This window comes from Trachymyrmex cornetzi, unplaced genomic scaffold, assembly GCF_001594075.2.
Source record: "Trachymyrmex cornetzi isolate Tcor2-1 unplaced genomic scaffold, Tcor1.1 scaffold743, whole genome shotgun sequence".
NCBI classification, from domain to species: Eukaryota; Metazoa; Arthropoda; class Insecta; order Hymenoptera; family Formicidae; genus Trachymyrmex; species Trachymyrmex cornetzi.
In genome coordinates this window covers 48,877-61,840 of record NW_017300074.1, presented here as the reverse complement: position 1 = coordinate 61,840, position 12,964 = coordinate 48,877, and the positions used below count along the sequence as shown (strand labels likewise).

At 38.7% G+C, this 12,964-nt stretch overlaps 1 protein-coding gene across 8 annotated transcripts in view; it reads right to left on the bottom strand.

Moving 5' to 3' along the window:
• Positions 1-3,383, bottom strand: part of LOC108767979 (protein turtle) — a 269,485-nt gene extending 266,102 nt beyond the window's left edge. For all 8 annotated transcript variants that reach the window (XM_018518147.1, XM_018518138.1, XM_018518146.1 and 5 more), the window contains exon 1: positions 2,824-3,383. The gene's annotated coding sequence lies outside the window, so the exon portion shown is untranslated. The remainder of the gene's footprint in view (positions 1-2,823) is intronic.
• Between the last annotated feature and the right edge of the window lie 9,581 nt (positions 3,384-12,964).

Here is a 12,964-nt window from a genome sequence, read left to right as displayed (position 1 = left end):
TCATTCATTTTAGAATTTATGTTTTAAAATACATTATTGTTATGTTACTTGTTCTCTTACTCATAAATTGTATCATTTTGATACTATAAGAAATGCTGAATACCAATTTAAGACAAAATCTTTAAATAACATAATCACATTATGTTAAATTAACACTCGAATATGTTAAACAATTCAACACAAACCGTTAAAAGAGTGAGTGGACCATTTCCAACACAAAGTCACACATACATGTTTTTTACTGTGTAACTTTATATTTATGACAGTATTTTGAAAAATAAAAATTTCAATTTTAATACAACGCTTTTTTTATTACGAATTTTCGATGGAATTGCATATTTAAAGAATAAAAGCTATTAAAAAAGAAAGAAATGAACATCAACCATACAAAACAATATTTTATAACAATTCACTTTTTTGTTCGTCGCTGGGATGTAAAAATAGATAACTATTTCCAGGTTAATGGATCATCCCCTTTGTACATTTGTAATTCCCGCAATTTCCTTGATTATTCTTTTCGTTTAATGACATACATTTCTAGGAGAGAAAATTATTCTTCCCCAGGATTGAGCTACATTAAACGAAACTGAAGTTCGTTGAACCGTCGAGGAAGAAAGCGTGCAAAGCTCGCGATTCGTGACGTTGCGTCGTCTCGGGGTGAAATGGCAACGTGTCGTCGTGCTCTCGTTGCTCCAAAGTCTCATTGTAAGATAAATTACGCATTCGCGTGTCACATTAACCGTGCTCGTGTTTGTTATATCGTACATATCCGCAGCGTCGCGATACTAAACAGAATCAAGTTTAAAGGTATACGGATAAATTTTACGACGTAAGAAATCTCGTTAGGATACAGCGAAGGAGGATCGATTAATTCAAAAGATATTCGCGCGAAATAGCAGGAGTTAAGCTCCCTTAAAACTCGTTAAACAACCGTGCTCCATAATAGTAAAGTTATAACGGTAAAGTTCAACATTGCGGAAACGCATAATATTTGGCTAACAAATGCGATAATTTCGCGATGTATTTTCGTTCGAGGATATATACACATTATACGGTCGCGACAAAAAAAAAATAACATCCTCGCAAAACGCATCTCGCGAGAATTATTGGAATTAGACACCCTCCCGATATTGATCACGCTTCTTTCTGCCAGTGACGTAAACATTTTTCTATTTCGACGATACCGCGGCGAAAAATATCACGAGCGGACGCGTAAACCGAACGCTGTGCGGGAATTTACGACGGTGATAACACCGAGGTACGACTATCAATCGTCCGTTGCATTCCCGCGACCCTTGACAGTCTCGGCAATTTTTATCCCGGCGTCTATCTTCGCGGTTTATCGCGACGTGCTTTTCCATACGCTTTCGTCGCGCGAGCAGACGCTCCGCCGTGGCGCGGCGTCGCGACGTTTCCTTCCGAAATCCACGCTTGGTGTTTTTGACCTGAGAGGGAGAGGGAGAGAGAGGGGGGAGAGAGAGAGAGAGAGAGAGAGAGAGAGAGAGAGAGACGACCGACCCGCAGATATAACCGAAAAATAAAATTGCACGACCGCGAACGTCACTTCACGCAGAATATCGACAGCGGCCAATTTCGGAGCACGCCTCCGTATCAGAAATCTTGGCGGTGGTAAAAATGTTCATGATATTTTTAAGAAAAATTAAATACCTGACACACTTAGGTGCTATTTATTTTGAATGATTTAAATTAATTTTCAATGAGAATGCGAATTTATGCAAGACGACGATATTCCGTCCGCTTCGAGAATGCGCATTTTCCTATGCGTGAGAAACGCACGTTGAAAAGCTGTATTGACAATACTGTTGTATTTTGCGGTCTTTGACAAGTCGCATTCATTTCTTCTCGTTTATGAGCAAGAAAATGAAGTTACTTTATTTCTTCGTTTTTTCTTTAATGTGCTATTGCATTCGATTGACTCTCGATACTTATATACACTTATGTACGTTGAGAAAAAAATACTGTTGATTCAATTAAAGTCTATATTACGGGCTGTCACTAACATAAGTGATTAATAAATATGTATATTTTTATTGACATAAAGGCATAAATTATTATTTCAATAATCAAGGCCTTTATGTCAATAAAAATATACATGAATTAATCATTTATGTTAGTGACAGCCCGTAATATAGGCTTTAATTGAATCAACAGCATTTTTTTCTCAATGTATGATATACGTAATTATATTAAAATTTACTCTGATGCTTCCTTTTTCACAATCTTATGTTTTTTTTTTATGTTTTTTATATAACGATGGGAAGAATATGAACGAGCTATAAAAATATATTGCTGCAGAAATTACAAGAAAGTTTACATATATTTTATCAAGTCCGATATCGATCGCCACGCGTCACGAGGAAATTATAATTTTCCAACGATAATAAAGAGGCTAATAAGAAAGTGTTATAAAAGAACGATAAAAGAATTAAAACATAATTCACCCGGTATAATTAACGCAACAATTAACGCGTCAAATATTATTGCGTTCACATACGGTACGTTGCTCCATTTTGCTAATCGCGCGCCCTTAAACGAGCGATACCACCTGGTGCTCTCTGTAATCGCCTTGAAATCCAAAATCTGTACATCGGTAAACCGTTTCATAAGCGATAAATCAAAACGCGACGTAAAGCACCGAGGATCTAATTGCCTGCTTGAAACGCATCGTACATTTTTTATGTCATCAATCTCGTGCTCGCATAATCAACTCATCGATTTTAATTAAAAAAAAAAAAAGCAATTCATAGCTATGATCGCGCGAAACAATCAGGCATTAATAAATTATATATATATACGACTCACTGAAAACGATCCGGTCGGCATTCAAAAGTGCTCTCTGGACTCCCGCAGGCCGTTGAAAAATCCTCAAAAATCAACAAAAGAACACTGGGCAAAAACGAGGGATTCACGGAACACAAAGAGCTCGCTCGCACAAAACGCAAACTCAACCGCACGTAAAACGGCGTTCACCGGCGGGACGCGAGGTAAGCGAACAAGGAAGGAAGGCAGGAAGGAAGGAAGGAATGCGATGACGCGCGCGTGACAGCCGCGAGGGAAGCGACTCGCTTAAAACGGCGAGCTGTCTTCTTCTCCCGCGCTCGCGACGAGGCCGATCGGAGCGTACGAGAAAAGCGTCAGCCGGCGAACGTTCTGTCCCTTGAAAGCTTGAAGGAGCATCGAACGGAGAACGATTAGGGGGATAAGGGAAAATAGTGAGAGGAGGAGAGACAGACAGAAAGAGAGAAAGAGAGAGAGAGAAAGAGAGAGGGAAAGAGAGAGAGAGGACGGTGAAGCTTGCACGCGACCCGCGTACGAGGGAGCTTCGAAAGTACCGACACGACGAACGAAGCACTTTCCCGTACGAGGCTCTGCCGGGTACTGGGGGTAGCGCGAGGTCGCGCTATCGAACGCACCTCTGCGCGCCGCGCCGCACCGCGTCGCGTCGGCCAAGTTGACGTTACCGGCGCGCGCGGCGCGATGCGGCGCGTCCAATCGCCGGCTCCGTTTGCACCTAACCGCGTCGTCCTCAAAGCGCGTCGCGATCGCCAAAAGTACAGATTATTTTTAATCTTTTGCGTCGACCTAGAACACCCCCCGGGAGAAGGATGAATATTTTTACCGCCTACACTAACTATCTCCCACGTATTTTTCTGAGGCAAATTGACAAACATTCAGCAACAGTTTCAATCTCGAATTAGTTCGTTATAAAGTGCCCCCGCAGCGCGCACAACCCGCAAGAACATTTTTAATTAATTACCGCGTTTCCATTAACCGCTATCGCATCCGCCCAAAGTAAACGAAATATTGTACGACGCGGTATGGGTGAAGACTACCGGTATAATTACAGAATTACTCAATTTATAAAATCAAATTTCCACTTATCATAGTAGCAAGAATTTAATTAAAAATCTTTTGTTGTGTTCTCTTTGTTTTATATAATTTATTTTGTATAATTTATATAATTTGTTTTTATTTGTTACCTTCATCGCACTAAAAAGATAGTGTTGAATTTTAAGATATTAAAATGTTTTATTCTGATCTCCATTTTCTAAATACTTAAAACTAAAACGTTTTCAAGTGTTTAAAAAATGGAGACAAGAATAAATTTTAATATCTTCTTTTAATATCTAAAATATTTTAATATCTCAAAATGAAACACTTCTTTTTTCGATCATTGCTATTTGTTGTCATCGATTATTTACTATCTGTGCATCCAAAATTTGACAACAATGTGGTCGAGCCGTATATATGCGATAGCGAACGTACACTGACGGATACGTGATGCTATCCCTTGGGCAATATCCAAGATGAGATTGCTCTAACGCGTATTAACGCTTCTAATTTATGCGCGTCCATTGGCCGTGCGAGATCGCTCAAACCACACTCGGCCATCCTGTAGTATCGCGGTCGGCCTCTCCGTGCAAACAGTTCAGCGCGTCGCTATGATCACGTTGATCAAGAGGCTCAAAGGGATAGGAAACACCTAGAAACCCTCAACTAGTACGGTATTGTCTCGGGAACGTGATTAGGTGTAACAGGTTCATTTAACTTGTAACGAGAAACACGTAACAATTGCGCCTGCACTTCTTTCGTGTAATACATTTTCAAACGATTTTGCACGATCCTCAAAGCGTGATGATATTATTATAAATGTTAAACGTTGATATGTAGACCAAGATTTATGTGTCAAAATTAAAAGAGTTGTCTTCTACGCGCGAGAAGGGAGCAATTTGTGGCACTAATACAACGAATGTGTCGAATATCTTGTTCGGAGAAACAATGCGGAGTAACGTGTATATTTATTGGCCCCTAGGTAGATATTGGCTATGATGCTGTTTTCGCGATGGAACATTCCGCGCTAAATAACGTTTGCGCAAACAAGTTGGCAGATGAATCCTCTTCACCATCCAATATGCGCTCTATGTTGCCACAACGTTATTGCAAAATTGGATATTTCCTTGGAAAATCACAATAATCTCTATACTAATTTTAATTTTCTATTTTTTTATTATTTATAATACGTCACCAACCTTACGATACCCACTATTTTTATTTTTCTTTTGTTTATGTATTCCTTCACGCTCCTCGTCTCTATTCTATTCTACTATATTATATTATATTTTATTTCATTTTGTTTTATTCACACCTTCGTATAATATTTTCTTTAAATTTCTGCGTTACCTGTCTGCAAATTTTCTTATCTTGTGCCTGCTAATTTTCTTATTTTGCTTCTCTTCACATTTCTGTACCAAATACTTGTCAATTTTCTTATTTTGCGTTTCTCACTCTTGAACGTTATTTGTTTATTCCCAGGATAACAAAAAATGTTTTGTCTATATTAACTAAATTTCTAATATCTAGCAGAAAATAACTATGCAAAATATTTTTTGTATAAATATTGTATTCTGTACGGAAAAAAACAATTTTGCTAAAGTATCTAAAAATTGAGATAGATAGAGATCTAAAAATAATCTTGTTGGACCACCAAAATAATGTAGGAAATTCAAGCGTGAGTAATGCTGCAAAAAGCTTTGACATTTAATTTGAATGTTCTACATAATTATTTTGATAGCCCAACAAAATTTATTTTCAGATCTGTATTTGGCTAATTTGTACTTCAAACAAAATTGTTCTTTCCGTTAATAAAAATGAGATACGATAATGCACAAAATTGGAATCAACTCCCATGATGGCGTCTCTCGACTCGCATTGAAATTACGATTATCAGGTGGCACAAAGGGACATGTTAGACATGTTTAACCAGAACACCCTCGAGCGATGCACGAAGTACCCTTAGACCGTTATCCTCAGGAAGCAATTAATCCCCCATGGAACGTTTGATGTAAGAAACGGGTAAAAGAGTAAGCTAGAGTGTAACCCTCTCGCTGGGGCAAAGATATTGTGCTCTAATTAGACGAAAGAATTTCATTCCTCGATCCAATTTCCATGGTGTAGCGCGAACGAGTCGCTCTTGAATAATCGTTAGCAGAACTTTTGCGCTTTGCCCGCGGATTACCATACTTTCCTGCAATAAGTATGGAACCTCCGTCTTCGGGGCTCGACGCTTTATCTCGCGAATCTCATTTTTCTTGACGAAACGACCATAAACGCGTCTCTATAATCATGCTAATCGCGCGTAGGCGTCATTCGAGCGTGTTGAATTTACCCTGCGAATAAAGTGCCGTCGCAGCATAGAAATTATGACTCTTTGAAAATGAGATACTGAGAAATAAGTGATAAGGACTAAAAATAAATACAACGGAAAGATATACGTCCGCGTAAATTTCTTTTCTCAAACGTATTATGGACACTGGCTCTTGCACGATACAAAGTATGCATCTGTCTTAATATTTTTTTAAAAAAGCGACACGTGACGTATAAGTGCAGGCAATCAAAAGCGATATAAGTTACAAAATCGTTCGCCCATACAAATGAAATAGTTAAAGAGAATGGACTATGCGTTGGGTGCAAGTGACGTGTTATTTCGTTACACACTATTATACCTATTGCCTGTTGTGTACGTTTCGAAAATAGCATTGGGCGTTTTTCAGCAAGAGACACAGATGACACAATGTAACACAGTGAATCATTTTATCCTTGTTACCAATGTTAAATATGGATGAAACGATTCACTGTGTTGCACTTTCTCTCGTTAAAAGAACTGTTTCTCTTGTTTTCCATTACTATGTATCTAACATTCATTATCTGTTGATGGACAATATCATAGATACTCGCGCGTATTTCATTTTTACGAGAATAACAATTGTCTTCAAGTACGGCTTCAAATCAGCTGCTTAGCTGTTGCCCCCCTTATTATTGCGCAACTGATACTCAATATCAAACTTACTGTATTTCTATCTGTTTATTTTGTATTTAATGTTAACAGTTGCACTCAGTAAAGTTATTATTATCTCGAGTTTTAAGTATTAAAAAAAACTTATATTAATATACTCGTATATTGCAGGTATCCTTCTACTTACAATTACTTCAACTTTGCAGACTTACGACCGGTATGCGCTAAGAATTATAATAGAAAAAGATGAAGTTAGACCGAGATTAAAATTAATCTATATTGATAGAAACAGATATTAACCTATTTTTTTCATTTAATCTTGTAATTATTATGTCCAGAATGGCTAGTAATACAACTATTATTACTAAAAGAGAAAGAGAAACAATAGATTTAGCATTATATGATTACTTATATGATTCGACTTACAATTCAATTCGACTCACAAATCAAAGTCTCAGAACGTAACCTCGTTATAAATAGAAAGATGCCTGTATTTTTATACTATTCTTACTTAACACAGCTGACGTTCTTGTCGACACCTACTTACGTTTCTCACGATATTTTTGATCTCGTTCACGATTTGAATCTAGGATTTTGTTACAATTGGAAATTCGTGCAATATCGCGTTCTCCATTCTCACGATACGTTCCATAACGCTCGCACACCACAATCTTGCGAATTAAAGCAATTAAAACCTGATTAAAGACCGATCATCCAGTTCTTCTCGAATTTCGCCACCGAGGCTGGAAAGGAAAAGAGAACCGCACGTCCCGTTTGATTCGCAGAAAGCGATCCGTCTTCATTACTAGCCACCACATCGTATATCCTGACAACGATAATGGCAACGGAAATGCGCGAACGGTCCAATCGCTTATGAAAATCGCAGATAATGGCTTCTCTCTCCTGCGCGCTCAGTAACTTTATCCTCATTACTCATTATCTTCTATCATTTCGTTCTTTGCTGAATTATCATAATAATACGCGTACAATATCATTCGCAGACATTCGTTGCGTTGTCACGTATCACAAACTTACTATATTTCGAGAATACTGCCGATATCGCGGGTCTGATGAACTTGAAGTGAAAAAAAAAAAAAGTATTCAGGTCAGAGTCGGAGCTATTCTTGCACCGCTCTTCTGCTTTTCTCTTCGCTGAATAAAATTGGAACTGACTTTAACAGGAAGTACGTGCTTAAAAAGAATTAATCCTCGTCTTTAATCTTTTCCTGCGCTGTCAATAATCATTTTCCAAAGATCAATCCCGTTTCTTTTCGTTTAAGATTTCTTTCATCGGAGTGTGCGTATATTCAGTTCATCTTAAATGAACTCGAGAGATATTAGGCGAACCGGGCCGGTTACAAATTCAAACGACTATCAAAGATCAGTGCAATAATCTCCGATATCTGAAATGAACGAGCCTCCCACCTCCTTCCCTTCTCTTGTTATCCTGATGGAAACGTCGATATTCGCACACCTGCTGCATATAATCTCTGTCAAATCCGCTTCATCCATTTGAGCGAAATGTAATCATATCTGAACAGTTTCGGTGTGTAACAATCGATCGATCGCACACGGTGAAAAGATTTGCGGTCGGTCGCTGGTCACTGTTACTGTCCGCGTCGATACCCGCAATTTAGTTTCTATTAGCGTGCATATATAACATTAAGTGCGTGAGTTCATTCGATAACGGAGAAACGTATCAACAAATAACTTTGGTCACAATAGTGTAGACGTAATTAGTGTCTAAATCTTAAAGCCTTCGTCTATAATCATAATTTACTCCCTCTGTCCAGCCCAAATTTTTTTTATTGTTCTATACTTTCAAAAAATGTGAAAAATTAAAAATTACTTTTTAACATCTCTTGTAGTCTTTTTCAAACTGCGCGCCGAATTGTTTTTCCGGACTATAAACGCAATTAAAACTATACTTTAGTAATCGCGAATTGAATTGACAAGCAATTCAATAATTTAATGCTACCATCAAGCATCATATTATAAAGATGTTAATATGTTGAAACTATGTTGAAAATATGTTAATAAATTTATTGCGAAAAATATTACCTCACCTTAATTATATATATATATAGAATACACACATATAATTATGATATATGATGACTTTCTTTATATAATAAATTTTTTAAGTTATTACGAAATATATATGTTACTTAACAAATGTAACAAACACAAATGAAAATATGGTGATTCACGCGGCGTAAGGGTCACTTAAAATTAGCGTAGCACAGAACAAGATATTTTAAGAGGAGGAATCGAACTTTATTTCAGAGAAATTTGAGAGTAAAATTTCGCTTGTACCAAAAAAGATTCAGATTGCAGATGGAGGGTTGAAGAATACTATTGAAACTTCGTAAAAATTATCATAATGCATGCACCATTCGTGGCACCGCATAAACCGATATTATCGAGCACCATATATATATTAAAATATTATTTAATCAATCTTTGATGGTTTTAGAAACATTATACATCTTTATTAAAAAATCGAAGAGGACAAGCACATTCTTAGAGCAATACACACGTACGAACATTACTTTTCGTATGGTAGTCCTTTAACGAAAGTTAATGATGCGGCGAAAGAGAATATAAATAAATGACCGAGTGGACGAATTGTCGTGGAGTCCCTTGTGAAGGGAAGACGAATTCTGTCGTGCTTTGCTGTCAAACTATGAATCAACGTGAGCGCCACGCCTTTCATTCACGAGACCTGACGACCTACGAGACCATCGTGAGTATGCGAGCAAGAGGCGAATAGAGTGACAGAGGATTAAGATATAGAAAGACAGAGAAAGGGGAGGAAAGAGAAAGCAAACTGGGAAAGAGTGAAAGGGAGAAACGACTGCCAGGACCAGAGATCGCAGTGTCCGTTTTGCCCTCTATTAATACTAGTGTCGCTGCGGTGACGTTGCGTTAAAAGTGTCAGCTTTGAGTGTAAACATTCAACGAAACAAGACTGAATGAGAAAATAGGCGATGAAAACGAGAGGAAGACAACAGCCGCGATAAATTCAAATTTGCAGTTTTTGATCGACCGAATCTCTTTATATCGCACGCGATTAGGACGGAAGGAAGAAAAAGAATACGGGAGCCAATCTATGGCGATTTCGAATGGATCAACGCGACAAATTCACGCGGGGCAAAGCTGTCATTCGTACGTAATTAACTGTCCCGTTCAGCTTGGCCGCGATTCAAATTGAATTGACTATCGTTATGCGTCGGGGAGGACGGGTGATGGCGGTGACGGTGCGGTGCAGGCGATTCATTCGATTTCCGGCCCGATCGGCCCGAAGAGCTGAAGGCGTGACTGAAAAATATCCCACAGCCGGTAATTACGGCCGGCTCTCGCAATTATACACTCCGAAAATGTCCGGCGCGCCGCCAGAAATTTATACGTACACCGCATATATTGGCGCGAAAGCGCGTCCCGCCATTGTTTCCACCCACGATCCTTTGCATGATCATTTCATTTATTTACACATAATCAACGCGCATTCGACGCTAATTCCGATTTTTAAAAATGAACGAATTTTACGCGATACCCTTCACGTTTATACGTCTATCAATAATTCTTGCACGTAGCTCTCGGCTTTATTACGATCGTCGCTTTAAGGCTAACAACATACACTACGGCTCAAAAGTATTTGCACTTTAATTTTTGTACGGGTGAGTGTTACGCTTGGATAAAATTATTGCTCGCGCTTTAAACATTTTCAATATCATTTTCCTCTATAGAACAACGAGAAATTCCAAACATTCGACTTGTAAACCGTTTGCGAGTAGTCTTCTCAATATTCTTTGTGTAATGTACATCAGTTTGTGGCCAACAAATTTGAAGTAATATCGTCTACATCATCAGGAGAACCTTAATCTAAAGTAATATGTTGACTGCACATTTGTAACAAGTATCTAAAGATGGCTCAATGAAAAAGCCGAAACATGTAATACGTATTTTATCGAATTTTTATACATTTAATATGTTACATTATAGAACTTATAATACATGCTTAATTACGTTGACTCTTATGTGCCCTTCACATCTCTGTGGTTTTTTAATTTTTGTACGTACCTATTTATACATCGAATTCCGTTTTAATTCTACTGTATTCTTTCATTGTATGTAGAATTAAGTATTTTTAGCTATTAGTCAAACATAGGTAGGAAAGAAAATGGAAATTCACTATTCTTCATTTAATTAAGAGAGAGCGAGCAAATACTTTTGAATGGTACTGTACAACAAAGCTTCCTCGTTTCCATCAAAAATAAAAACAAATATTTGAAAAACAGTAAAGAGTTTTTAGTGCGCAATATACAGATGAATATCTCCAGCATAAAAAGCTTCTTATGAAAAGCAATAAGATATACATGGCAGCTAATGGACTAATAAATAATAAAATACTCATTAATGGTGAATCACCCCGACAGCGTTCGCAATTTTTAAAATATTTTCCGCGATATTGAAACGGCGGGTCATTAACTGCGCGCTACTTAGACAGCGACACGCGATATTATGCGCGTAATAATCCATGAATACCTGGTAACTCAAAGTCGAAGACTTTAGCCGCAACTTTAAAGAGACTCACGCGTACGAGCGAGCGAAGAGCTGCGTTCCGATAACGGAACGATTTGCTAAATGAAATCACAAACTTCTGCCGCGTGTACACGCTAGTACATTGTCCCGTTTATAATAGCAATTTACCTGGCGTAACGAACAACGCGAAGTTTCGTCGGCCGAGGTTCATCTTCGACGCGAGGTTCTTTGTTCGCTCAATCCTACGCCTTTAATCACTAAACGTGCCCGCTACAACGTACCATTATTTGCTATTCCGCGTCAACTTTCTCTCGTTCCCCAGACACCTTTTTGCATCTTCGTCGTCTGGTCTAAACCGTTTCGTATTCACAAACCATTTCGCGTGTGTCCCAGTTGGGCGCCATCTTTGAATTAATTCCAATTCGAAAGAATCTGTAAATGGATTATCGTGGAACGGTGCGATTCTCGAGAGAGCGACGCAACTTTTTAACGCGGCTAATCTCGATTAGTTTCCCTGGATACTTCACGACGTAATTCGCGAGATGAAAAAGCCGATACGGTAGAAACTCTGTAATTTCAATCTTCGTTATTGAAGCTGCGCTTGTTGTTGCTCGACCTGAACGCACAGCCGGGAAAAGGTGTGCCTCTCGTCGAGAGGCTTCATTGATCGTAGGCGGGGACTGAAGCTAAAATAATTTCAATGGGTTCTCGGACCTCGTAAGCTACATGAAGAGAAAAAGTAATCTTGCTTTTATCTCTCGACGATCTTTTAACTGCGATACAGAGTTCGCAATGTCGACGCGCAATGCGACGCTTCGTGGGACAGATGGCATTTCAAAGTTTGTCGCAACTGCAACTCACCGCTTATCTATGCGCGCCCGTCCTTCGCGACCGCGGTTCGTAACTTCGATCGAAAGCAAACTCTGAACTGGATTAGGAATCCCGCGGAATAGTTACCATAACTAATAGACACACGGCCCAAAGTATCCATTCGCGTGATAGGCGAAATGCATTACGGTTGCTGCCAAACACATACATATGTATATTTACTGCATCTGATGTCGGAGAGCCCCTCGTTAATTTCGCCCTGATAGCGACGCAATCAGTCGATCGTTTGGTCTATTAAATTTATCAATAGCATGCGTTTCTGGATTAACATTGACACCGTTCTCTTTACGAGCAAATATCTCACGTCAATTCTAATAGCGAAGTGGTAAATCACAGATTTGCGGATCTATCTGCTGCAATTGATCTACTTTTTAAACGTCGCTTTTGCCGAAATAAATGAAAATTGTGAACGCGACTGAAACACAAGCGGCATTTCGCGGATCAGACCTTCAATCCTATCGCGCATTGCATTTTGTGCGAGATAAGCTATCGTACCAACCGCATTCATTTAAAATCGCCTAGTTTTATATATGATGCGATCACCGTCCTCCCTTCTATTCCGAAAAAAAAAAAAAAAAATTTTTTTTGATACACCATCTACGCAAATAATAACGTACGCGAAAGCTCGCGTATCTTCGCAGCCAGATGCGCACAACGTTCGTGGGTTTATTGTTGTTACGCAAACAACCGGAACTCCGGGCAGCCCGGATGTGTTTA